This window comes from Monodelphis domestica, chromosome X (assembly GCF_027887165.1).
Source record: "Monodelphis domestica isolate mMonDom1 chromosome X, mMonDom1.pri, whole genome shotgun sequence".
NCBI classification, from domain to species: Eukaryota; Metazoa; Chordata; class Mammalia; order Didelphimorphia; family Didelphidae; genus Monodelphis; species Monodelphis domestica.
The window spans coordinates 38,096,002-38,123,202 of record NC_077235.1 but is presented as its reverse complement, the minus strand read 5'-3'; the positions used below and the strand labels follow the sequence as shown (position 1 = coordinate 38,123,202).

At 36.8% G+C, this 27,201-nt stretch overlaps 1 protein-coding gene across 8 annotated transcripts in view; it reads left to right on the top strand.

Annotated features, from left to right (window-relative positions):
* Positions 1-27,201, top strand: part of LOC100617194 (transcriptional repressor protein YY1-like) — a 179,059-nt gene that overhangs the window by 82,670 nt on the left and 69,188 nt on the right. For all 8 annotated transcript variants that reach the window (XM_056808918.1, XM_056808919.1, XM_056808915.1 and 5 more), the window contains exons 3-4: positions 19,339-19,547; positions 23,956-24,138. The gene's annotated coding sequence lies outside the window, so the exon portion shown is untranslated. The remainder of the gene's footprint in view (positions 1-19,338; positions 19,548-23,955; positions 24,139-27,201) is intronic.

The window sequence follows — 27,201 nt, the reverse complement described above, 5'->3', positions numbered from 1 at the left end:
TTCCAAGGACTCTGGCATCCCCCCCCCTCACTACAGTGAGGAGTGGACCTTTGGTCTCAGGCCATTTTTACAGTTTCTGGAGACTCCATGCTGTTCGCAGTTTTCAAGGGCCCCTGCAGCTGCGGGCTCTCCGGTGCGCAGGGTTCTCCAGTGAAACCACCCTGAGAGTTATTTTCCTAGTAGTCTTCCTTAGCTCCAAAGGACCCTGATGTGTGCTTGCCCCCACCCCCCCCCCAGACAGAGACGTTCCTCACTCACACACTGTCCCTGATGAGTGCTCTGAGCCCCTACTCTGGTTCCATGGGGGAGGTGGGGGGGAGGGCAGCTCAGTGCACGGTTTTGTGCAAGCTTTTCCTCCTTTTTATAGTGTGGAAATGTTCACTCCCCATGTACCTTCGTTACTGTGGCATACTGGAGAGTCCCTCCGTTCTTCCAATGATGATTTTTATGCTTTTTTGAGGTAGTCTATTTCGTTCAGTGCCTGGGAGAGGAAGTGATTTGCGTCTAGATTGTAGCCATGTTTACCCGGAAGTCCATAAGTTATATTTTTAATGAGTGATTTTCTTTGGTGAACTTTGGGTTTTCTTTTTCCAATTGGTTGACTTTTCTTTCCTAATTTTCTTGTATTGCTTTTATTGTATCTTGTTGTAAGATCTAAAAAATCTCTTAGCCTAGAGGAAGCTGTATCAAAACTTCTTTTTAAGCATAATGTTCATGTAGTCCAAGGATTCTTATATTGTCTCCCTTTAATCTGTTTTCCAGGTCATTTGCTTTTGTAATAAGATGTTTCCTATTCTCTTCTATTTTTTCGGATTTAGTTTTCTTCATCCTTCATCTCCTTGAATTAAGAAGTTGCCACCTTCCCTAATTTTGATTTTGAATGAATTATTGTTATAAGTTATTTTGTTTTTTAATCGGTTATTTTCTTTGGTGAGCTTTGAAATCTCTTTTTTTCAATTGGTTGACCTTTCTTTCCTAATTTTCTTGTATTGCTTTTATTACATCTTGCTGAAGGGTCTTAGAAAATTCATCTTTCCTCCAGGGATTTGAACTCTTGTTGTTCTGCTAGCAGGCCCAGTGTGTTACCCTCTGAACCACATTTTTCTCTGTGATGAGAAACATGTGATTGAAAACATATTGGGTAAGAGACAGTTGAAGTATTGCATCTGATAGTATTCTGAAGATGATGGAGATACCAAGGAAAATTTAAGTGTAAGCAAGTAACAAAGATGGAGCTTCTTAGAAGCAAACCCCAAATAATGAGAAAGTAACTTGAAAACAGTAGAGTTATTATATCATTTGCAGGTTCCTCTGCAAAAAGTCAGTTTTATTTTCTCATTACCTATTCTAATTCCTTGAGAGTCTTCTTCTCTTATTGCTATAGCTAGAGTTTCTAGTACAATATTGAATAGCCAGGGTGTAATGGGCATTCTGATTTTATTGACTAGACTTTTAGCTTTTGCCCATTACAGATGTTTGCTGGTGGTTTTAGGTAGAGGCAATTTTTCCTGTTTGGGCTAAAAAAGAGAAGAATCAAGAGGGAACATTAGAGCTGTCTTTTTTCTAAAGGATGTTATGGAGAACAGCAATTGGAATTATTGCCTCTTTTTCTCCCATCATCCTCAGAATACTATGGAAGGGAGCACTTAAGCCATCTCTTGTGTTATTCTGATTGTAGCTGAATGGTATTTAAATTGTTTCTAGTTATTATAAGGTCTTTTGACCTTAAACTGGTAGTTAAACAATGTAGCTTTAATGTTCTTGTTCATTTGCATGTTGGGGGTCTCTTATAAGTGGTGATGAAGGGATTCTTTCAAGTTCTGCACCCAAGTAAGTATAACTTGCATCCAGTCCCATATCCTCCTTCATACTCTTCAGAGTAACTTGAGTACTACTTTAGTAACTTGCATGCTCCTTTCTTAATCTGTTCATAATTTGAGGTTTGCTTCTTAAAAGCTTCATCTCTGTTCTACTTTCCTATACTTAGAACTCACCAAAGAAAATAACTCGTGTTTCCTATTCTCTTATATTTTTGCTCCTTTGTATTTAATTTTCTTTGTCTGAGTTTTCTTGAATTAAGAAATTACAGACATCCCCTTGCACAATTCTGATTTTAAAGATTTATCTATTATTATAAATTATTTTGCTTTTAATGAGTGATTTTTTTGAGCTCTCTTTTCCCAAGTGGTTGGCCTTTTTCCTGATTGTATTTTTTTAATCATATCTTCCTGAAGTGTCTTAAAAAGTTCTTCTTCCCTTGAAAGGATTTGAACCTTAATTTTTTCTGCTAATAAACAGTGCCTTGTCTTACCCTCAGAGCCACAGATTTCTCTGGGTTGAGAGAGGCCACAATCTCCATCAACTGAGAAATGATGGGGATTGAAATGAGGAACTGGGTAGATTGCAACTTCTAAGTATAGACAAGTAAGAGCAAGATGGATCTTGTTAGAAGTAAACCAACCTCAAATATTTTATTATATCTTGCTTCAGGGTCTCATACAAATCTCTTAGCCTAGAGGAAGCTGTGTCCAAACTCTTTTTCTAATCATAATATTCAGGTAATCATCCTTAATTTGTTTTCATAATGTTTCTTATTCTTTTCTGTTTTTTTCCTTTTTTGGATTTAGTTTTCTTCATCTTTCCCTTCTTGAATTAATAAGTTTTTAATGAGTTATTATTATCTTAGAGTTTTGGAAAATAATTCTTCCCTTTTGGGGATTTGAACTCCTTCAGCTTCCAGACCCAGTGCTTTACCCACTCAGCCACAGCTTCTTCTGGGTTGAGAGAAGGCTACAATCTCCATCAACTGAGAAACTATGGAGTTTCATAGGAGGAATTGAGTAGAATACAACTTCTAAGTATAGGCAAGTAGGAGAGAGAGGGAGTTTATTTGCTTTGGAGCAAACCTCAAAGAACTTGAAGAAAACAGAAAGAATACAAGTTACCAGGATAGGCTTCTATTTCTCCTCTCTGATTCTGATTCTGTCTGTCCCTGAGCTTTGCACTCACAACTTCCAACCTCTTCTGTTTTCCAAACACCTTTCACTACAGTGTGAGCCACAGCCAATTTGTTACTAATAACCCAACATCAATATCCATCTGAAGTGAAACTTGATTGATTGCAAGGTGTTAAAGATACTATCAGTAAAATAACAACACATGTATTTATAGGGTAAGAATTCCAAGCACACCGAGAAAAACAAAGTCCGCCTTCTAAGAAAAGAAACAAACATACCTTCTTAGACCAAATCACAATTTATACTCCAAGGAATGAACCTCTCTAATTTAAAATAAATATTTTAGCATCTTTCACAGTATTAAACAATAAATTTCAAATAGTTAAAAATGTTAGATGTTTTATCTTTCACAGATGTAGGAGGTAAGGAAAACATACATTATTAGGGAAAGAATTCCAAATATGCCCTAATTGGAACCCTACAAGCAGTAGCTCAAACAATTTCATATGAAGTAACACTAGCTATTATGCTTATTAATGACTCACTCTAAAAAAGTCTAACAGTTACCCAAGAAAACATGATTAATTACCACAACATGACCTCTATTTATAATATATTTCCACATTAGCTGAAACAAATCGGGCTCCATTTGATTTAACAGAAGGAGAATCAGAACTTGTATCAGGCTTCAATGTAGAATATGCTGCAGAACCATTTGCCATATTTTTTCTAGCAGAATATGCCAATATCATTGCAGTAAATACCATAACAACCATTCGATTCCTAGGCTCATCCTTAAACTATAATTTTCCCTATCTAAATACAATAACCTTTGTAATCAAAACAATATTCCTAACAGCAGCTTTCTTATGAATTCGAGCATCTTATCAACGATTCCAATAAGACCAATTGATTTATCTGTAATGAAAACATTTCCTAACAATTACCCTAGCACTTTATGATTCATCTCAATTCCTATTGCACTATCAAGCATTCCAGCACAAATGTTATTAATATGCCTGACAAAAGAATTATCTTGATAGGATAAATTACAAGGGTTTAAATCCTCTTATTTATAGAACAATAGGAATTGAACCTACATCTAAGAACTCAAAATTCTCTGTGTTTCCTTTATACTATATTCTAGTAAGGTTAGCTAAATAAGCTATTTATAACCAGGAACAGCAATGCAAAGCATGTATATTATTTCAAATTGAAATGCATTAATAGTGCATGTACAAAAAATAGGTGAAATGGTTGGAATTGTATTGACAGCTGTCTTCTTCAGATTTAAACTCCAGTCTTTCTGACTTAGGGACCACTCTTGTTACCACTGAGATATTGCTTCCTACTACTCTAAGTAAATTTCAATCTCTAGCCAAGGTGGGACTTCTTGGATTAACTGCTGTTTAAGGAGACCATAGAGGAAATGGATGATAGAAAACAGATGAGGTAAGAGATGCCTTAATTATTCCCATGATCCTATACTGAGGATGCTTGGAGAAAAAGAAATTGGATAGAGATATTCAGTTGTTAAGGATACCATCAAGAAAATCAGTGATCAAAAAAAATCTGAGGACAATTTTGGAGGCATTAAGAGAAAAAGGGACAAACTTCCAAATTAAAGTAAGGTGAACACAGGTCTTAGCAGAACCAAGTCACAAGCTATTCTACAGTTCTACATTTACCCTAATATTTTTCAGTATCAAGCTAACCATGATGAAACTTGACTTATACTTTTAAACAATAGAGTCAATGAGTATATTACATAAGAAACATATACTAAATCAACACTTCCTGGGTAAAATCAAATCCACAAACTATAAAGGAAAGGAATCTCTGTCCCACAAAAAAGAAGTGTCTTATCTTAAAATATAATTCTGTGATCACCTTTCAAATTACAGAAAAAATGAATGCAAAATACTCACAAGATTACAAACATTTAGAGAAAAGAAAGTTTACACCTTTCACAAGTATGCAATGATAGTAAAACAATATAGATTTTGGCATAGAATTGAAGTAATTTCAAATGCAAACAAACAATTCGATCAACTTGAACTTTGGTGCTAGTAAATATAGAAATTTTATATTAAATTGTAATAGTCATCATCTGGTTTCTAGGAATTTTAACTCAGGTCTATTTGACTTGAAGCCCCATCTTCGTACCACTAATCTATAATTTCCCTCAGATTAGGAATATGTTTAAATCTCTACCTAAGAAGGACCATCATTGATTAACATCAATGTTAAGGATGCTATCAGGTAAAAATATGGTAGAAAACAGAAAGAGGAGTGAAATATTTTATGCTTTCTCTTTTTAAAAAATGTTAAATTGATGTGGGTTTGCATTCAAATTTGTTTCTTCAATGAATTTTTTTCTTGTGAGTCAGTATTCCTCAGCAAAAGAAAAAATCCCCAGATTGGTAAAAGATCCAAGAATTCAGCCATTTTCTAATCATAAAAGTGTTTCCAAGTCTTTGCCAACTGTAATTCTATTTATTTAGCCTGGGGCCCCGTGGAAGAACAGTTAGGTAATCTAGTAGCCTTGGGTATAATCTTAGTGTTACAGCAGGTAAGAGTGCTGGACTTGAAGTCAGGAAAACCTAGGTTTAAATTCTGCCTTAAATACTAAGTACCTAGGACAAATCACTTAACTTCCTTTTGCCTCATTTTCTTCATCTATAAAATGGAGATAATAATAACACCTACTTCAAAGGATTGTGAAAAAGACCCAATGAGGTAACATGGACAGCATTTAGCAAAATTTAAGCTACTATGTAAATGGTAGCTCATACTCACTGTCTATGGCCTCAGGCTAATCCCTTTATTTCGGTAAGCCTCTATTTCTTCATCTGTACCGTCCTAAATGATACCTAAAGATGTTTGAAGCTCCAAAATTATATGCTTTGATAATGACACAAGGGGAAAAAGATGAATCTGAAGGTCTCTATTCTAGATTCAAATTGGGAGTTTTAACCATAACCCAAAGAATATATGATGAAATAGATTATGGGAAGATGGATCACATTTGACCATCTCTGAGATAGCCAATTTTAACTCTCATCTTGTATATAACCATTCCTATCCTTATTTTCCCACATTGCCAAATTCTACTCCTATCTTTTCATGAGCAAACTCAAAAAAATCCCCCAGTATGAGCTGGTTGTGGGCATCTCTGGGCATTTATGCACAACAACTAAGCAGATGCCATTTGGAATATGCCCTCTCCTCCTCCCAGAATATATGCAGCCTTTGTCTTCCATATCCACTTTATTTCTTTGGTCAGGCACCCCAGAAATACGCTCTGGAGCACTGATAGAAAGAACCTTCCCTTTCCCATTGAAATATGACAGAATGTACATGTATGGATAGGTTGTAATTTTCATCATAGATGTTAGTACATTATCTTCTACACTTCCAAACCTACCCCTCTTTCAAATTTTCATATTTCTATAGAAAGCACCAACATTCACATCTAGTCTCCTTAGTAACCTCAGCTTTATCTCTGACTCCATACCCCCACTCCACATATCTATCACATCTTATAGAATCTGACTCCAAAGTATCTCTTGCATGTGTCCCTATCTCTCAGCTCACATAGCCACAACCCCATCATAAACTTTTATCATCTCTCCCAGGCACTATTATAGTGACCTTCAAATTGGTCGACTTTCCTCAAGTCTTTCCCCTTTCCAAGCCATCCTCCACATACCTTCCAAAGTAATTTTCCTAAAACATCAGTCAGCCTATGTCATTCTCTGACTCCATAAACTCCAGTGGCTCTGTAAAGTATAGGTATACATATATAATTTATAAATTTGAAAATATGATAAATATTGGGAATAGACGATCAAAGAACTTTGAAGACCAGTGCTTTACACAAATGGACCCTTCATAGGAAAGAGAGGCAACATCAGGGTCCACAGACAAATCCAAAGCCCCCAAAACGCCCAATGACCATGTTGGATAAAACATCTTTCCTTATTTTATCAGGCTTAAGGTTTTGTAGTCCAGTCTCCTAGATTTGATACAAAAAACTGGTTCTCATGTTTATCTATTGAGCTAACAGAAAAGCTGTAGTCACGGCACCGCTGATTAACATCAAAATCTCAGATGTGAATGACATTTTGCTGAGGCTGCTTGGTGTTCATGATCTGAAATGAATGCAGTATGTTGGATGTATGAAGGGGACTGCTTTCTCTCTCCAGTTACAGAGTTCTTGTGGAATGACTCAGACTCCATTCCTCATTTGGAACCTTGATAAGACTGACATTTCATGTATTTCATGATCATTTAAAGAAATACAGCTAATTCTTTCAGGTCTCTAAGTGTATCCTTTTGTGTTACACTGATAGTTTATTTTTATTTCAAGGTCCTGTACTTACACTCAAATCGTGTTTCTTGCCACCTTTCCAACAGACTAGACTCTTTAGAAGATAAAGGATAGCTTTGTAGATTTCCATGAAGTCTTATTGCAAAGTTCTCATTTATGATAATCCTTCTTCCAGATTGCATGGAAAAGGATTTATGGTGTTTTGTATGAAGAGAATAAATATAAGTATTGTCCTTTGCAAGTCAACTTAATCCATCTGAAGCTGACATTTTGGTACAACTCATAAAAAAAATACCCCTGGCTGGTATATATCTATCACTTCAGAGGTGAAGCCCTGGTCATATTTTGTCTTTTAGAATATCCTACCTCAGTTATCCTCAGGGATTCAGACAAAACAGGCCATAAAACTGTTTTCACATTTTTATTAAAAATAGAATTAGAAAATGCCAGAGCTAGAAGACACCCTAGAGATTGTCTACACCTAACCTTCTCATTTTGCAAAGGCATTAGAGGCCCAGAGAGGATGAGTAAATTAATTACCTGAGGTCTCATAACTATACTCTTATAATTAGTTGATAACAAAACTGGGATTAAGATTCAGGTATCTTGAATCTATCCACATTCAGCTATACTTCAATCCAATCTCTGCTTATTTCAATTACCAAATATTTTAGCAAAATATCTTCATAAATTTGAATTTTGTTTCCAATTCCCCCTAAATTTTAGTACAATAACTCAGTGCAGCATATTTCTAACTAAAAGAGAAATGTTTCTTTTGCCAAATATTAAAATGTCTAAATATAATAAGCAGTTGTAAGATTCAAAATAATACTGTTTTAGTGGTCTCCACACAGTTGTAAATGCTACTGCTTGAATGCCTACCCTTTCACCCCACCCCCCAAACATACAAATCCTCTAAGGTGGCATGTTGGCTCTCTTCTCTTGAAGACCAAGGTGGATTTTAGAATATTCTTCAGTAACAAACTGTTATTATACCTCATCTCTTGTGACAAACAGGGAATTCTATATTAGGCAGCATACTGACTAAATCCAGGGTGCAGCATAGGAAACTGAAGTGTAAATCGGAGTCCTGAGAATTCTGAACAAGACCATGTTAATTGTAGAGAGAACCAAGTCGTGTTAGCATAATGGAATCAGAAAGCTTGAGTTCAAAATTTAGCTCTACCACTTAAATGCGTGACCTTGATCAACTCACAAGTCCTCAATTTCTTAATACGAAAAATGACAGGATAGGTCTAGATTGTCTATGGTGTCCTTCCCAACTCCAAGTCTATAATCCTCTTCAATTACAGAATTTCAGTTAAAGACACCATAAAGTATTTCCATAGCATTAATCACTTATCCACATCATTGGTCCACAAGGGGGAAGTGAAATCTGATCCAACGGTACCAAATCAGGAAGTTTTAACTCAAGCCCACTTCCTCAGAAAAGCATCAAAAATCTTTGAGAAACAAAGTTGTAACATTTTAGAGACTAGCTCCATTGAAATACTATTATTCCCAGCTCTATAGTAAATTGTCTGTGTGAAAAACTACAGAACTGAAACATTTACATCAATTATTTAAATCAAAAGAAGAAATGCAGCCTACAGAATAGATAACTGACTTTGTCATCAGGTTTGCATTCTGCCTGACATATACTGTGGGCAAGTTAGAATCTCTCACTGCCCTTCTGTATGAATATTGAGGAGTCAATGCGTTGTGTGAGTTCCTTCAGTAATTAAATTACAAGGCCAAACAAAAATAAATTTTTATGTAGAAGAAAATCAAAGCACTTTAGAGATAATTTTGTAAAGTTGTTCTGTTTGTTTTAGCATTTTATAGACATCATTGAAGCCATAATAAAGGATCGAAAGGGTAGCTGAATTAAGTAATTTCCATTTATTTTATAGCAAAATAAAACAAAAAGGAAATATGAATGAAACACTTTATATTAATTTTCTTAAAAGATACTGTCAGCACTGGGACCTCTCACTCAGAGATATTACACTTCCCAATAAACATGGAGACATGGCTCAAACATGCTTGATTCACGAAATATGAAAGAGTAGGTTTTTATTGTTTTTAAGTAAACTGTAGTCAACATGGTATAGTATAAAGAACTTTGGTTTTGGAGGAGTCAGAGGAACTGGTTTCAGATCCCAATTCTGCTACTTATTGTCTCCCTGAGTCTGATCAACAAACTTAAATTCTCTCTCTGGGCTTCATTTCCCTCATCCATAAAATGGATTTCAATTATATGACTTCTACTGTTGACTATTCCACATTTATGGTCCTGTAATCATATTGAGAATAATTTGTAGAGAAAATTGTTTCATGTATTTTATTTGCTTTTGTTCTTTGTCAAAATAAGTTTTTATTGATACCTTCTATTTTTCATATGAACTTAGCTTTCCAAAGAATCCCTACCCCAACTTCCCCTAGAGAACTATTTCATTTAAGAAAGAGTCATTTTATTATTTTTTTTCAAATATAACACGGACTTTATTTATGGTAGCAAAAAAGCACAAAATAGAAAAGACACACAGTGAGCCCTTTAACTATAAAAACAGCCCTTTCTTACCATCTCACTGGGCTTCTTTCTCTGAGGTACCTGTATAACCTCTAAGACGTATGGTACTACCATGGTTGAGCTTCCTTCCCCAAAAGGGGTGGGGGGTGGGATGGGGTCATTAGAAAGTGGACACCCTCTTGAGGATTTGGCAGAAGTTGTAGTTTTTCCTTCCACATCCTCCCCATTCGTGATGTTTTGGACTTGTCTTACCTTGCTTCTGAAGCTTTCTCACCCCAGAAGATACCTCTTCCCTGGTGGACTCTTCCTCCAACTGAGGAGTCCTTCCTGAATCTCCATTTTTTTGAGTAGGTGCTCACTCCCTCACACCTCTCCCAATGGTGTTCCCAGTTCCCTGAATTTCTTCAACAATCCCTCCTTCTTCCTCTAGCTTTTCAGTTCTTTTTATGAGTCTTTCCCCAGTAGAAACTAAAATCTTGGAGTGCTTGTACAATTGGACTCCTTTTGTTTTCTGTCCAGCCCTGCCCTCTGGGGATGGTCTCTTCTGCTTTCACTTTAACCATTCCAATTTCACTTTCTTCAGTTTTACTTTTAAAGTGTTTTTTTGTTTTGTTTTGTTTTGTTTTTGTCTTGGTGGCTATTTGGGAGGCAGAGAAGCTCAACTGAGGGGCAGGAGGGGGGAAAAGAGCACACATATATGGGTTCAGCCAGTGTTTATTTCTGAGGTTTCAGCTATCAGAGTAGTATTCTTGTGTTTAGTATTTATTTCGTATCTTCAAGCATCCCCTTTGATATGGGAGCCCTACTGTATTCTATTTCTAGTGCTTAACATCTTGCCTGAGACATATGAAGCATTTACTGTCTCATAAATCCTCTGCTTCTGTTTGGTATCAGAATTCTTGTCCTTGTTCAGGGATTCTCTGTGCTCCACTCCCCATCTCAGAGACCATGTAGTTCCCTTAAGAAGCCTCCCAGATGCATATGCTTCCTTCTCCTGGGAATCCAGTCTGTTTTAAAGAGTTGGAATCTATATCTCTTTTTTGCATCTTTTAGCTCTGGTCCTTTCTAGTTATTTTATTTTAAAAGTCTAATTCAAAAAATGTCCAGGTGCTCATTGTCAGTCATTGGCTGCCATCCATGAGACCAAGCTGAGTGGAATACTGAAGAACATTGTATCTAGCCTCATATGCGGTCCATCTGTGTGACCCTGGGCAAGTCACTTCATTGAGGTAGGATTTTGTTGCTATAATCAATATCATTCTTTTATATAACCAACTTTCTTATGCATATCATTGGTTTCCTTCTATTAGCATTTTGGGTTTTTTCCATTTGAATTAGTTTATTTAGTCAATTTAGAACATTATTCCTTGGTTACAATAATCATATTATTTCCCTCCCTCCCCTCCACCCACTCTTCCTGCAGCCAACGTGCAATTTCATTGGGTATTACTTGTGTCTTTGATCAGAACCTATTTCCATGTTGTTGCTGTTCTAGGAACTAGGATGTTCATTTAGAGTCTACATCCCCAATCATATCCCCCTCGACCCATGTATTCAAGCAGTTGTTTTTCTTAGGTGTTTTTACTCCCACAGTTTTTCCTCGGGATGTGGATAGTGTTCTTTCTCATAGATCCCTCGGGGTTGTTCAGGATCACTGCATTGCCACTAATGGAGAAGTCCATTACATTTGATTGTGCCACAGTGTATCAGTCTCTGTGTACAATGTTTTCCTGGTTCTGCTCCTCTCACTCTGCATCAATTCCTGGAGGTCCTTCCAGTTCTCATGGAATTCCTCCAGGTCATTATTCCTTTGAGCACAATAGTATTTCATCACCAACATATACCACAATTTGTTCAGCCATTCCCCAACTGAAGGGTATCCCCTCATTTTCCAATTTTTTGCCACCACAAAGAGCACAGCTATGGAGATTTTGGTACATGTGTTTTTCCTTATTATCTCTTTGGGGTACAAACCCAACAGTGCTATGGCTGGATCAAAGGGCAGACAGTCTTTTAGCGCCCTTTGGGCATAGTTCCAAATTGTCCTCCAGAATGGTTGGATCAATTCACAACTCCATCAGCAATGCATTAATGTCCCAACTTTGCCACATCCCATCCAGCATTCATTACTTTCCATAGCTGTCATGTTAGCCAATCTGCTAGGTGTGAGGTGATACCTCAGAGTTGTTTTGATTTGCATCTCTCTGATTATAAGAGATGTAGAACACTTTTTCATGTGCTTATTAATAGTTTTGATTTCTTTGGCTGAGAACGGCTTGATTTTTTTGTACAATTGGTTTAGCTCTTTATAAATCTGAGTACTTAGACCTTTGTCAGAGGTTTTTGTAATGAAGATTGTTTCCCAATTTGTTGCTTCCCTTCTAATTTTGGATGCATTAGTTTTGTTTATACAAAACCTTTTTAATTTGATGTAATCAAAATGATTGGTTTTACATTTTGTGATTTTTTTCTAGCTCTTGATCGGTTTTAAAGTCTTTCTTTACCCAAATATCTGACAAGTATACTATTCTGTGTTCACCTAATTTACTTATAGTTTCCTTCTTAATATTCAGGTCATTCACCCATTCTGAGTTTAACTTGGTATAGGGTGTGAGATGTTGATCCAAACTTAATCTCTCCCATACTGTCTTCCAAATTTTCCCAGCAGTTTTTATCAAATACTGGGTTTTGGTCCCCAAAACTGGGATCTTTGGGTTTATCATAGACTCTCTTGCCCAGGTCATTTACCCCACGTCTATTCCACTGATCCTCCTTTCTGTCTCTTAGCCAGTACCATATTGTTTTGATGACCACTGCTTTATAGTATAGTTTGAGATCTGGGACTGCAAGTCCTCCGTGCTTTGCATTTTTTTCATGATTTCCCTGGATATCCTTGATCTTTTGTTCTTCCAAATGAACTTTGTTATGTTTTCTTCTAATTCAGTAAAAAAGATTTTTGGTAGTTCAATGGGTATGGCACTAAATAAGTTAATTTGGGCAGGATTGTCATTTTTATTGTTAGCTCATCCTACCCATGAGTAGTCAATGTTTTTCCAATTGTTTAGATCTAGTTTTAATTGTGTGGAGAGTGTTTTGTAGTTGTGTTCATATAGTTCATGTGTTTGTCTTGGCAGATAGATTCCTAAGTATTTGGTATTGTCTAGGGTGATTTCAAATGGAATTTCTCTTTCTAATTCTTGCTGCTGAAATGGGTTGGAGATATATAGAAATGCTGATGACTCATGTGGGTTTATTTTGTATCCTGCAATTTTGCTAAAGTTGTTGATTATTTTGACTAGCTTTTTGCTTGATTCCCTAGGAGTCTTTAAGTAGACCATCATATCAACCGCTGTGATATGGAAATCACTTTAAAAAGACTTATATATATTAATTTAAGGTCGCCAAGGAATTCAGCTATGTAATTCCTAAATGAAAACTCAAGTCAGCAGTCAACCTTTTATGGAGTTTTTAATTACAAACAGGAGGAAGAAAGGAGAGGGAGAGGGAGAGAAGGGAATAGGGCTTAAATACCCACTCTGCTTAGGCTGGGCCAAAGGCCCAAGGCCTTGGATAGCCGAGGCAAAGAAAAGAGATTGTTCCCTATCACTCACGTGACCAAAATGGAGAAACAGTCTGAGGGCCTCCACTCCAAGCACCAGGCTCCAACAACCACCTCTCTCCCACAGAGGAAGAAAAAAGCCCTCCTCAGCTGTCCTCTACCTCACTTCCTGTGTCTCACCTGTGCCAATGGTGGCTCTAGCTTAATCCAGGACCGCCCAGAGGTCTGTCCCCTTTGCACATGTCTGTTGAAGGCCATATTCTCAAATAATTAAATCTTGAGCTTTGCTGCAGCCCTTCCTAAATCTTGTTACCCTGGGTAGGGTGGAGATTGTAGTTTCCAAGACCTGATTCTGTTATTCCAAGTATCTCTATTGTTATTGATCAGGAAATAGCCAAATCCCATCCTCTAAAGAATGGTTTGAACAGCTTTGAGTAGTTTTGAAATTCACACAGCAAAGAGTGATAGCTTGGTCTCCTCGTTGCCAATTTTAATATCTTCAATTTCCTTTTCTTCTCTAATTGCTACTGCTAGTGTTTCTAGTACAATGTTAAATAATAGAGGTGATAATGAGCATCCTTGTTTCACTCCTGATCTTATTGGGAATGCATCTAGTTTATCCCCATTGCAGATGATGCTTACTGATGGTTTTAGATATATATTGTTTATTATTTTTAGGAAAGGCCCTTCTATTCCTATACTTTCTAGTGTTTTCAATAGGAATGGGTGTTGTATTTTATCAAAGGCTTTTTCTGCTTTTATTGAGATAATCATGTGATTTGTCAATTTCGTTGTGAATATGGTCAATTATGTGGATGGTTTTCCTAATATTGAACCATCCTTGCATTCCTGGCATGAAACCTACCTGGTCAAAGTGAATAACCCTCGTGATCACTTGCTGGAGTCTTTTTGCTAGTATCTTATTTCAGAATTTTGCATCTATATTCATTAAGGAGATTAGTCTATAGTTTTCTTTCTCTGTTTTTGACCTGGCTGGCTTTGAGATCAGTACCATATATGTATCATAAAAGGAATTTGGTAGAACTCCTTCTTTGCTTATTCTGACAAATAGTTTGTATAATATTGGGATTAGTTGTTCTTTGAATGTTTGATATAATTAATTTGTGAATCCAACTGGACCTGGGGATTTTTTCTTAGGGAGTTCTTTGATGGCTTGTTCAATTTCTTTTTCTGATATGGGGTTGTTTAGGTAATCTATTTTTTCCTCTGTTAGTCTAGGCAATTTGTATTTTTGTAAGTAGTCATCCATACTACCTAGATTGCCATATAGTTGGGCATAACAGTTTTTAATGATTGCCTTAATTCCCTCTTCATTAGAGTTCAGGTCTCCCTTGTCATCTTGGATACTGTCAAGTTGGTTTTCTTCCTTTTTGTTTAATTAGACTGACCAGTACTTTGTCTATTTTTTAAGTAGCAGCTTCTAGCCTTATTTATTAAATCAATAGTTCTTTGACATTCAATTTTATTAATTTCTCCTTTGATTTTTAGGATCTCTAATTTAGTCTTCATCTGAGGATTTTTAATTTGCATGCCCAATTCATTGACCTCTGCCCTTAATTTGTTAATATATGAACTCAAGGATATAAATTTCTCCCTGAGTACTGCTTTATCTGCATCCCATAGGTTTTGAAAGGATTTTGAAAATGACATCGTCATTTTCTTCATTTAAGTTATTATTTCTATGATTTGTTCTTTAACCAGTTTTGGAGAATTGTATTGTTTAATTTCTAATTAATTTTTGATTTACCTCTCCATGTAGCCTTACTAATTCTTATTTGCATTGTGATCTGAGAAGGTTGCATTTATTATTTCTGCTCTTTTGCACTTGTTTGCAATGTTTTTTATGCCCTAATACATGCTCAATTTTTGTGAATGTACCATGTGCTGCTGAAAAGAAGGTATATTCCTTTTTGCCCCTATTTTTCTCCATAATTTCTATTAACTCCTTACCTCTTTCTTATTTATTTTTTGGTTTGATTTATCTAGGTCAGATAGAGGAAGGTTCAGGTCTACCACTAGTATAGTTTTTCTATCTATTTCATCCTTGAGCTCCTCTAGTTTCTCCTTTAGAAATCTGTATGCAATGCCATTTGGCGCATACATGTTGAGTACGGATATTTCCTCATTGTCTATACTCCCTTTTATCAGGATGTAATTACCTTCCCTATCTCTTTTATTTTTGTTTTGGCTTTGTCAGATATCATGATTGAGACTCCTGCCTTCTTTATTTATACATTGTTTTATTTGGTCATTATTCATTGGAAACAAAGATCATTTTCTTTTCTTCCCTCCCCCCCCCCACCTCTCCCATAGCTGATGTGCAATTTCACTGGGTATCACATGTGTTCTTGATTCGAACCCATTTCCATGTTGTTGATATCTGCATTAGTGTGTTCATTTAGAGTCTCTCCTCAGTCATATCCCCTCCACCCCTGTAGTCAAGCAGTTGCTTTTCATCGGTGTTTTTTAGATCCCTGCAGATTGTTCAGGGACACTACATTGACACCAATGGAGAAGTCCATTACATTCGATTGTACCACAGCGTGTCAGTCTTTGTGTACAATGTTTTCCTGGTTCTGCTCCTTTCACTCCGCATCACTTCCTGGAGGGTTGTTCCAGTTCTCATGGAATTCCTCCAGGTCATTATTCCTTTTAGCACAGTAGTATTTCATCACCAACATATACCACAATTTGTTCAGCCATTCTCCAGTTTAAGGGCATCCCCTCGTTTTCCAAAGAGCGCAGCTATGGAGATTTTTGTACATGTGTTTTTCCTTATTATCTCTTTGGGGTATAAACCCAGCAGTGCTATGGCTGGATCAAAGGGCAGACAGTCTTTTAGCGCCCTTTGGACATAGTTCCAAATTGTCCTCCAGAATGGTTGGATCAATTCACAACTCCACCAGCAATGCATTAATGTCCCTACTTTGCCACATCCCATCCAGCATTCATTACTTTCCATAGCTGTCATGTTAGCCAATCTGCTAGGTGTGAGGTGATACCTCAGAGTTGTTTTGATTTGCATCTCTCTGATTATAAGAGATGTAGAACACTTTTTCATGTGCTTATTAATAATTTTGAATTCTTTAACTGAGAACTGCCTATTCATGTCCCTTGCCCATTTATTAATTGGAGAATGGCTTGATTTTTTTGTACAATTGGTTTAGCTCTTTATAAATTTGAGTAATTAGGCCTTTGTCAGAGGTTTTTGTAATGAAGATTGTTTCCCAATTTGTTGCTTCCCTTCTGATTTTAGTTACATTGGTTTTGTTTGTACAAAATCTTTTTAATTTGATGTAGTCAAAATTATGGATTTTACATTTTGTGACTCTTTCTAAGTTTTGCTTGGTTTTAAAGTCTTTCCCTTCCCAAAGTTCTGACATGTATACTATTCTGTGTTCACCTAATTTACTTATAGTTTCCTTCTTTATGTTCAAGTCATTCACCCATTCTGAATTTATCTTGGTGTAGGGTGTTGATCTTCTGCCTTCTTTTTATCAGTTGATGCCCGATAGATTTGGCTCCATCCTCTTACTTTTACCCTATGTGTATGTACCTTCCTCATGTGTATTTCTTGCAGATAGCATATGGTCAGGTTTTGGATTCTAATGCACTCTGCTATTCAATTACATTTTTATGGGTGAGTTCATTCCATTCACATTCAGAGTTATGATTACTAGCTGTGTATTTCTCAACATTTTGATTACTAGTCCTGCCTTTTCTTCTTTCACTATTTCCTTCTACACCAATGTTTATTTTTTAAGCAGTCCCCCTAGTTCCCACCCTTATTTTCTTTGCAGTATTTTTAATACAAACCCCCACCCTCATATTGCTTCCCTCCCCACCAGTCCGTTTGTTACCCTTCTACTCCCCTATAGGGCGTGAATCTATTCTCTGCCCCCAATAGATTGGATTGTTCTTCCCTCTTTGGGTCAATTTCAATGCACGTAAGAATTGAGTACTTCCAATATCCAACCTCTTTCCACTTCCAGTGTATTGATGTTCTCCCCCCTCCTGCCATGAGCTTCTTTGCGACATATAAATTTACCCCCTTTTGTTTCTTTTCCTATTTATTTTAGCATTAACCTTTTTTAGCTTGAGTTGTACATGTATATGTATGCATACATATATCTATATACCTATTTATGTCTTGTCATTTCATCCTCTACAGTTTGTCACTGTTCCCTCTAATTCTTCTAGCTGCCCAGGTGATAACAATTTTTTAAGAGTTAGCAATGACCTCTTTTCTTATAGGGATACATATTTTAACTTGAGTCTCTTAAAAATTTTTGTTTGTCAAGGACACAAGTAATACCCAATGAAATTGCACTTTGGCTGTGGGAAGGGTGGGTGCAGGGGAGGGAGGGAAACAATGTGATATTGTAACCAGGGAATAATGTTATAAATTGACTAAACTAATTCAAATGGGAAAAAAGTTTGTTTTTTTGTTTTGTTTTTCTTTCCCTCCTTTTTAATTACCTTTTGATGATTCTCTTGAGTTCTGTGCTTGGGCATCAAATTTTGTGTTCAGGTCTGGTCTTTTCTTTACAAATTTTTGGAATTCTTCTATTGTGTTGAATGACCATACTTTCCCCCTGCAAGAATATAGTCAGCTTTGCTGGGTAGTTGATTCTTGGTTGTAGACCTAGTTCCCTTGCTTTCTGGAATATCATATGCCATGCCTTTCGGTCCTTCAGGGTAGATGCAGCCAGATCCTGTGTTATCCTCACTGTGGTTCCATGGTATCTGAATGATTTCTTCTTGGCAGCTTGTGATATTTTTTCTTTGGTCTGATAGTTCTTGAATTTGGCTATAACATTCTTGGGTGTTCTCAGTTGTGGATTAAATACAAGAGGTAATCTGTGGATTCTTTCAATCTCCACTTTTCCCTCTTGTTCTAGAATATCTGGGCAGTTTTCCCGAATATTTCCTGTAGTATTATGTCCAGGATTTTTCTTTTGTCATGGTCTTCTGGTAGACCAATGATTGTTAAATTGTTTCTCCTCGATTTTCTAAATCTGTTTTGTGAATAAGATGCTTCATATTTTCCTAAAATTTTTGTTCTTTTGGTCTTGTTTTATAGTGTCCTGCTGCCTTGTGAGGTCACTTAATTCTAGTTGTTGAATTCTGGTACTTAAAGACTAGATTTCATCCCTGGCTTTTTGGTCATCCTTCTCCTTCTAGTTTGATTTTCTTTGGAGGTCATCTTTCATCCTCTTTGCCTCATCCTTCATCTCTTTTGCCTCATTTTCAAGCTAGTTGATTTTGGCTTTTTTGTTATCTATCCCATTGAATAAAATCCCACAGTTGAAAGGAGCTTCAAGGACCTCGAGTAAGCCCATATCTGAACAAGAGAGAAATGAATAAAACATCTTAATTTTCTATTTGTATGCCTAGTACCCAGCACAGCACTTTTCATCTAGTAAGGGCTCAGTAAATGTTATTCAGTCATTCATTCTTTTATTTTTTAAACTTCAAAAAGCAATAGGCAAAAAAATTCTCCCAACACCCCTATGAGAGAGCCATACCTTATGACAAAGAATAATTTTTAAACAAAAACAGGAAAGGGGGGAAAATTAGAAAACCTAATTGGTTTATCTCAGAAAGATCTGAAAATGTATGTAATGCTGCACCCCCATTGACCTCCCATCTTTGCAAAGGAGTGAAGCAAGAAACTAGTTAGTTAATTGGATGTTCTTTCCTCAACGAAGCTATGCTAATTCTTGGTGATCATTGCTTCCTTTTCTGTTAAATTCCAAACTTCTTATTTTATAGAGAAACAAGACACAAAGAGGAAAAGGCACTTGCCCAAATTACTCGCAAGGTAGAGAGTAGCAGAGATGGTACTTAAACCCATACCTTTAAGATCAGATTGTAAAGTCAGAATTTGGTAATGAGTGAAAACAAAAGGGATTTTTTGTTCTTTCTTTCTCAGGCTCTCATTGTACTCTACCAAAGGTAGCTGCTGAAGACCATACTTCTGATGTTTCCCTACAGCTTGTCCTCCACAGTCATACGGACTTTCAGGACATAAAATCCATCATCTCCTATGTAGAAGGAATGTTGGAATCAGTCAAGTACACATACTCTTCATCACCTTGGGACCTGGACTGTCATATCCTTCAATACATCCCATTTGGATAGGTAAGTTATGACTTATTCTATTCTTAAATTTCTTACTGGTGTGATAAAAATATCCATTCTATTTTTCCTTTCCTCTCTTCATCTATCCTTTCATACCTGTATCTCTAATTCTCTTCTCCTTTACCTGTCTCACTCTTCCATCCTCTTTCATTCTCTCATCTATGTAGCTCTCTTCCCTCTCTCTCCCCCCTCCTTTCTTTTACCTATTTCTCTACACTTTTCATCTTTCTCTACTCTCCTCTATGTCTACCTTCCTCACTGTATTCTCTGCCTCTCCTCTGGAATAGAGGAAAGATGAAGGAAGGAGATAAAGCACATGACAAGAGAAAAATGGAGAGAGAATCTATAAGCCTCTCTACCTTCATCTTTCTTCTGTCTCCCCTATATCTCTTCTTTGATAGACAGAGAAGAGAGAAAACAAAAGGATAAATACTCATGATGTATCTTTCCTCTCTCTCTCCCCCCCCTTTCACCATCTCTATCTTTCCTTCCTCTTCTATCTCTCCCTTCCTTCTCTAGAGAGAGAAGAAACAGAATAAATATGGGAGAAGAGAAAGGAAGAGGTAGATAGAAGAGAGGGAAAAGAGAAAGATATTATACCCATGTCTCTTCTATTCATCTTTATCTCTCTCCTCTATTTTTCTCTTTTCTATCTCTCATCTCTACAGGAGAAAAGAAGAAAAAGAGAAAGATCCTATACCTGTGTCTTCTAACCATCTTTGTCTCTCCTTTATCTCCTCTAGAGAGGAGATATAGAAGAGGAAGAGGAAAGAGTTGAGGGAACAGGAGAGAAAGTTTTAGAAGAGAGGGAAAAGAGAAAAATACTATATCTCTTCTATCTAACTTGCTTCCTGCTCTCCTCTAAGAAAGGAGAGATGTGATAGAAAAGGAGATTGAGCATAGGAAAAGAGAAAAAGACACTATACATGTGTATCTAATTTCCACCTTGCCTCCTCTTCTCTCCTTTAGATAGGAAAAGAGAGAAAGATACTATACCTCTGTCTCTCTTTCTCCATCTTTCCTCTCGATATAAAAGAGAGGAGTGATAGAAGAGACAGAGAGAGAAGAGGAGATAGAGAAAAAGGAAAAGATAGAAAAGAAGGAGAGTGAAGAGAGAGTGAATTAGGGGAAAAATAGAGAAGTGGGAAAGAAAGATACCTAGATAAGAGATTGAAATAGGAGAGGAGAGAAGAGAGTTGAGGAAATAAAAGAAGAAATCCATGGAGGAGAGATTTAGAGAGAAGAAAAAGGAGAGGACAGAGTTTTTAACACTCGTTTTCTGACATCTTTTGTTATCTAAATTCTTTCCCTCCCTTCTCCAAGGCAGCAAGTAATAGAAGTTGTAAAAGTGCTATCATGCAAAACATATTTCCATGTGTATTTCACACATACAGATGTGAAAGAAGATACATGGTATATTCAGGAAAAAATTCTTGAAGGAAAGAAATAAATGAAAACGGAATGCTTCAATATGCATTCAGACTCCATCATTTCCTTCTGTGGTGGTAGATAGCCTTTTTCCTCATGAATCTCTTGGATTGCTAAATAATAGTTAAGTCATTCACAGTTGATCATTGTGCAGTATTATTGTTACTGTGTACAATATTCTGGTTCTGCTTACTTCAGTTTGCATCAATTCCTGTAAGTCTTTCTCAATTTTCCTGAAATCATTGTGTTTGTCATTTCTTATAGCACCACAACTTGTTCAACATTCCTCAAAAGATAACCTCTTAGTTTTCACTTTTTTACCCCCACAAAAAGAGCTGCTACAGATATTTTTTATAAATAGATCCTTTTCCCTTTTCTTTAATCTCTTTGGAATACAGAGCTAGTAGTGGTATTGCTGGGTCAAAGGGTATGCAGTCTTATCACCCTTTAGGCATGGTTCTATATTACTCTACATAGTGGTTGAATTACCATTCAACAGTGTATCACTACCAACAATGTATTAGTGTTCCAGTTTTCCCCACATATCCTCCAATATTTATCACTTTCTTTTTCTGTCATAATAAGCAATCTAATAGGTACAGGTGGGTACCCCAGAGTTTTAATTTGCATTTCTCTGATCAATGGTGATTTGGAACATTTTTTCATATGACTATATGTAGTTTTAATTTCTTCATATGAGAACTGCCTGTTCATATTTTTGACCACTTATCAATTGGGGAATAACTTGCATATAGAATTTATTTGCTTCTCTTTATATTTGAGAGATGAAACCTTTGTCATAGATAATTGCTGTAAGTTTTTTCCCAGTTTGTTTCCTTCTAATCTTGGTTGCATTAGTTTTGTTTGTACAAGAGATTTTAATTTAATATAATGAAAAATTTCCACTTTACATCTTGTAACGTTCTCTGTGTCTCATTTGGTCATAAATTCTTCCCTTATCCATGTCTGACAGGTAGATTATTCTGTGCTCCCATAATTTGTTTATGGTATTACCCTTTATTGATAAAGGAGAGAAGAGATAGTTGGAAGAGATAAGAGGAAAGACAAGTAAAGGAGAGGAGAGACAGAAATCTACATCTCTCCTCTTCCCCCCCCCACTTCAATTTCTCCACCTCTCCTCCATGTAACTCTCTTCCCCTTTCCTCTTTCTTATCTATTCTCTATATTCAATCTATATCTTTACTCTCTTCTGGTCTCTTCTCTATCCCTCACCTCACCTCTCTCTCCTATATATCTCTGTATATCCTCTATGTAACTTTATTTTCTCCTTTACCTTTCTCTGTCTCTCCTCTTTCTTGGTCTCCTCATTCTCTTCTATCCATCTACCTCTACTTTTCTGTCTCTTCATCTCTCCTCTACTGTCTTTCATTTTCTATCTCCCCTCCCCTTCTCTAGCTCTCCTTTCCTCTCTTTCTCTCTTCCCATCCCTGCTCTCTATCCCTCCTCTACCCGTTTCGCTTCTCTCTATTTTCTTTATCATTGCTTCCTTTTAGACTGTAAACAAAACCTTACATAATCTCTTCCATTCACTCATTTTTATTTACAGGAATGCTTCAAAGTTATATATTTCGCTAACGATTGATCCATTTTTCACCTGTTAGCATTTTACTTAGGTTTTTCTGAGTAAGATGAATATCTTGGTTGTAATCTTAGATTTGCCTTGTAGAATATTACATGCCATGTTCTCTTTATAGTGGTGGCTTCTAGATCTTGTGTGATTCTGATGATTCCTCCTTGGTATTATAATTCTTTCTGTATAATTTCAGTATTTTTTCTTTGACTTAAAACTCTAGATTTTGTCTAGAATACTCTGGAGTTTTTAAATTTAGTTTTTTTTCCTGAAAATGTTATATCTAGGATCTCATTTTTTGGTCAATCCAGTAACAGCACAGTTGAACAGGTCTCCGTATGATAGAAGAGGGGCCACAAAATGACTGACATTCCTTCCAAGTCATTAAGGAACCTTTGTCCCCTTAGTTTCTATATTTACAATGGAAAAATAGCATTGAATCTTCACAAGACTGGTCTTCATCTGACTGTAACTTGAGCATGACAGAAGAGGAAATAATTCACTCCTATTCTCACTAATGAGCAAATTTCCTCACAATCTGGCCTTGAAGGTTTAGGAATCCTTAAGATATCTCTCCTTGATGTGTTTGTTTAAATTTTAAACAAATGATCACTTCCTTCAAATTTTCTTTTTTCATTCCTTTGACTTTGTTATTAAATTTTCCTTCTCATGGAATCATTAATTTCCGTTTAGCTCCTTTAAATTTTCAAGGACTCTGGGCTTTATGACTCTTCCTTTAAGATTCAAGGGAGCCACTTGGGCTGGTGACTTCAACCCTGTGGGGTCTAATATTGGATGCTTTCTGGCTGCCATCCTGGACTTTTCAGGCTCCAGACTCGAGTTTGTGTCTAGGTAACACAACTGAAGATTTGCTTATGGGTGGAGCTTCCATAAATAGTTGCTACCCTCACCCTTTGCCAGAGATCTAAGCCCAGGAACTTAATCTGTATTAGAGGTGTGGAGTCAGAGAAGTAGGACACCCCCCCCCTTCTGCTATAGTTCTTGTCCTAGTCATTTGAATATGGTCTTCTGACACTTACTATTTTTCTAAGTAACTTTTTCAAGAAGCCTGAGCCAGCTTTTTATGTTTCTAATAACTTCAGTCCCTTTTCCCCAATCATTCAGTAATCATGCTAACTTCCTAGATGGTTGTCAGTATAGTACCTATGCTGGGCAGGCTTTGTCTAACTTTTGATATCAACTACCTCTCAGCATTGCTGAATGTGCCAGTACTGTGGTGCCCAAAAGAATGAACAGGAATGTCAGAAGACTGGCTGCCAACTCAAGCTCATGGAATCGGCAGTATTCCTAAACCTTCAAGGCCAGATTGTGAAACAATCATTTGCTAACAAGTGATAAGAGCAATGAAAAATTTTCTCCTCTTCTTAGGCTCAAACTCTACTCTGCTGAAGATTCAGTGCTTCTAGCTCACTGAAACCAGGTTGTTGATGGGATATCAAGACTTACCACTGATCTGGGAGGAATGTCAGCAGTCATTTTGTGGCACCCTTCTCTATCATCTGGGGAGCTTCCCAACAAGGCTACAACTTCTACTATACCCTCTTGGCACAGGTAAGTTCTGTTTCTCACTCTTTTTATGGTGTACCAGTAAGTTTTACCATGTAGTCCCTGGTTATGCCTTTCCTTCTGATTTAGATGACTAGAGTGCCCTAGAGCCTCTGATCTAGACTTGGGTCAAGGAATTACAGGTTTTGAGTATTTTGAGCTCAGCTACCTAATCTAAATCATCCCTGGAATCTGCCTCTCCAGACCTGAGATCTTGAAGTGTAATGTGTTTAATTCCTTAGCTCTCACTATTTTTAAATATTAGGATTCAGTTGACTTAGTCTAGGTATATATATTGTCCTAGATCTCTAACTCTGGAGACTTAAGTCTTTAAGTCTTTGAGCCCAGGGCTTCAAACTTATTTCTTGGGGTCACTTCCAAACCACCATTTGCAGTCTGGTGCCTATGCTCGCATCATTGCCCTCACCCCACCTCACCAGAACCTTGGACTCTCTCCATGAGAGGCAAGGCTCTAATAGGTGAACATCCTCTTCTCTTGCATGGAGTAAGGCCTCTACATCCTTCTGAAGTCTGCCATTGCATGCCTACTGGCCTCCCCCAACACTTAGCAGAGTGGCTAGAACATGCATAGTAAGTGATTTGCACATGTTTTATTTATCTTGCTAAATCCAAGGATTTTGTTCTCTAGCCATAGTCCATAAGGTTAAATTTATAATTGCTTCATTTCTATGTCTTTAAATCTAGCAACTTAGTTCATTAAGTCTGTAGGTCTCTAGAAGTCCAAATTTAGGTTTACAGCTGAATCTAGAGCTTTAGTCCTCCAATTTGGTTAGGTACATCTCCTGTGTAAGACTGAGACTCTAGTTCTTTTTTTCCTCTCTCATCTGATTCTCCTCTTTTTAGAGCTGTCTCCATGTATCCAACTCTTGTATTTCTCTTTCCATTTCAATATAGCTTTCCCTACTCTTGTTTCTGTTTCTATCTTAAATCTATGCATCTGTCCCATATGAAACCTAGATCCAGTGCTTTTCTCTGTGTAACTCCTACTCTCACACTGTTCTGGTTGGACAGGAACTATGTGACTGCTGAGATTCAGAGGTGATACCTACCCTACCCTCATATTTGTCCCTGAGCCAAAGCTCATATTGACTCACTCATAAAGAGGTTTTTTTACTTCTGAAATTCTCCCCCTAGTCAAAGGCTTTTTGGTTTAGGTATCCCAAGTGCCTGGAAGAATGGTTGACAAAAGACAGACAATTGATAAAGCTTGTTGATGATACTCAATAAAGCTTGAAAAAAACTCTAATAGGATTGGATCCATTCATTATTATTGCAACTCCTTTCGGGCAGATCCCTCTCTTAAATATTAGGAAACTATTAAATAGGAGGTATTATGAGGTTTTTCCCTTGTACAATAAAGAGTAGGGGTTTTCTTGAAGACATCAATTTATAGTATCACAGTTGACATACTATATGAGAAACTTATGCAAGAAGCCTGGTAGGACTTTCTGTATAATCCACTCTGTAAAATAAAGGGTCTATGGTCCCTCAGGATAGTTCTTAGAATGGCTCCCAATATTACTAAATGTAATTGAGTTTAGTTATGAGAACCTGGCCCTTATAACATTCCCCTCTTATCACAAGCTCACGTTCATGTACAAAATACTACTATTAAACCTTAAATTCCAGATTATGAAATAATTACTTGCTTATAAATGGTACTCTCTCTCTCAAGATCCAACCCTGGCTGGTGAGGAAAGTCAGAGGCAGATATAGTTTAGGGTCCATCCTGCTACTTTTCATTAAAACTTCCGTCAAACCAGGATAGATACATGGAAGAGCCTAGGTCTTAGGGTCTCAAAAAAAGTAATTTTAGATCTAAATGTCTCAAGGTCTTAGAACTTTTGAAACTTAAAGTCTCTCAGGTTGAAGGGTTCAGATCTTGCTGGAAGTAACTGTCAAAGATTAGGAATTTAAATACCCATACTTCCATTCCCCACTCCCTAGGTACTACTAATTAGATTTCCAGAAGAGTGGTCTTAAAGCTGAGAAGCCTCAAGTCCTAGAGATTTCATCCCTAGCTCTCCTGAGGTATATAAAACTATATCTAAATCTAGATTTTTATTTCCTTAAACTTGAAGCATAAATTTTGAGGATCTTTAGTTCAAAATCAGATTTCAAGACCTAAAAACCTCAAAGCCAGGATACTGGGAGACTTTGCCCCTTGTTTAGGCCAGAGAGTCAAGAATGCAGCTCAGATGGAAATGTTATTGGGAAATATTTAACAAAATACACGATATAATTATATAGATAGGTAGATAGATATGTTACCCAAATGAGTAGTTTTCTAAACCAATATGCTTCCACAGGTATCCTTATGTACTAGTCTAAGCTTCTTGGATTGGAATCCTAGTGCTGAAGTCTCAAACTACCTTAAAAGATTTATCCTTACAGTTTCAGAAATCTTAAGGCACATTTATACTCATAGGGTCCCTAAGTAACCTTAACTAGTAGTTCTACACAACTTAAGGCATGGAGACTTCAAGGCTGTAGAGAGACTGAGTCCTAGACAACTAAAAACCTAGGTTAGAAAACTTCAAACTTATATTTACATGTACAAGAGTTTCCCGTTTACATGGGGTTCATTGAAGCATAGCTGAATAAATCTCCAAATATGCCTGCCTCCAACATTCCTCTCTTTCTCAGAATGGATCTTCACAAGAAAAGGAAAACAAAAACCTTCAGTTGCCACTTAGCTGATTCTCCATTCAAAATCTAGTCTTGCCATACGCATTCAGTGTTCTCAGATATGGTAGAGATGGGGAATAGTGAACTGTTTCTCATCATTAGCCTAAAAATGAAATATAGCCAGTAAGCTGGAGAAGTAGCTGTTCAGTCAAAGTATACAAGCCTTTCCAGTTCAAGTACTAAGCCTAAGTACTTGAAGGAAGGAAGCTAGTATTAGCTCAGAGTTAGAGAGAGGAAGAAGGTACCTAGTTGGGCTTCTTGCAAAAGCTACTATTTCTGGGAAGGAGGAAACAAACACAAATCTGTTGCCACAGATGAGGATATAAGAAATGTATTCATTCTTAACATACCAGCCATAAT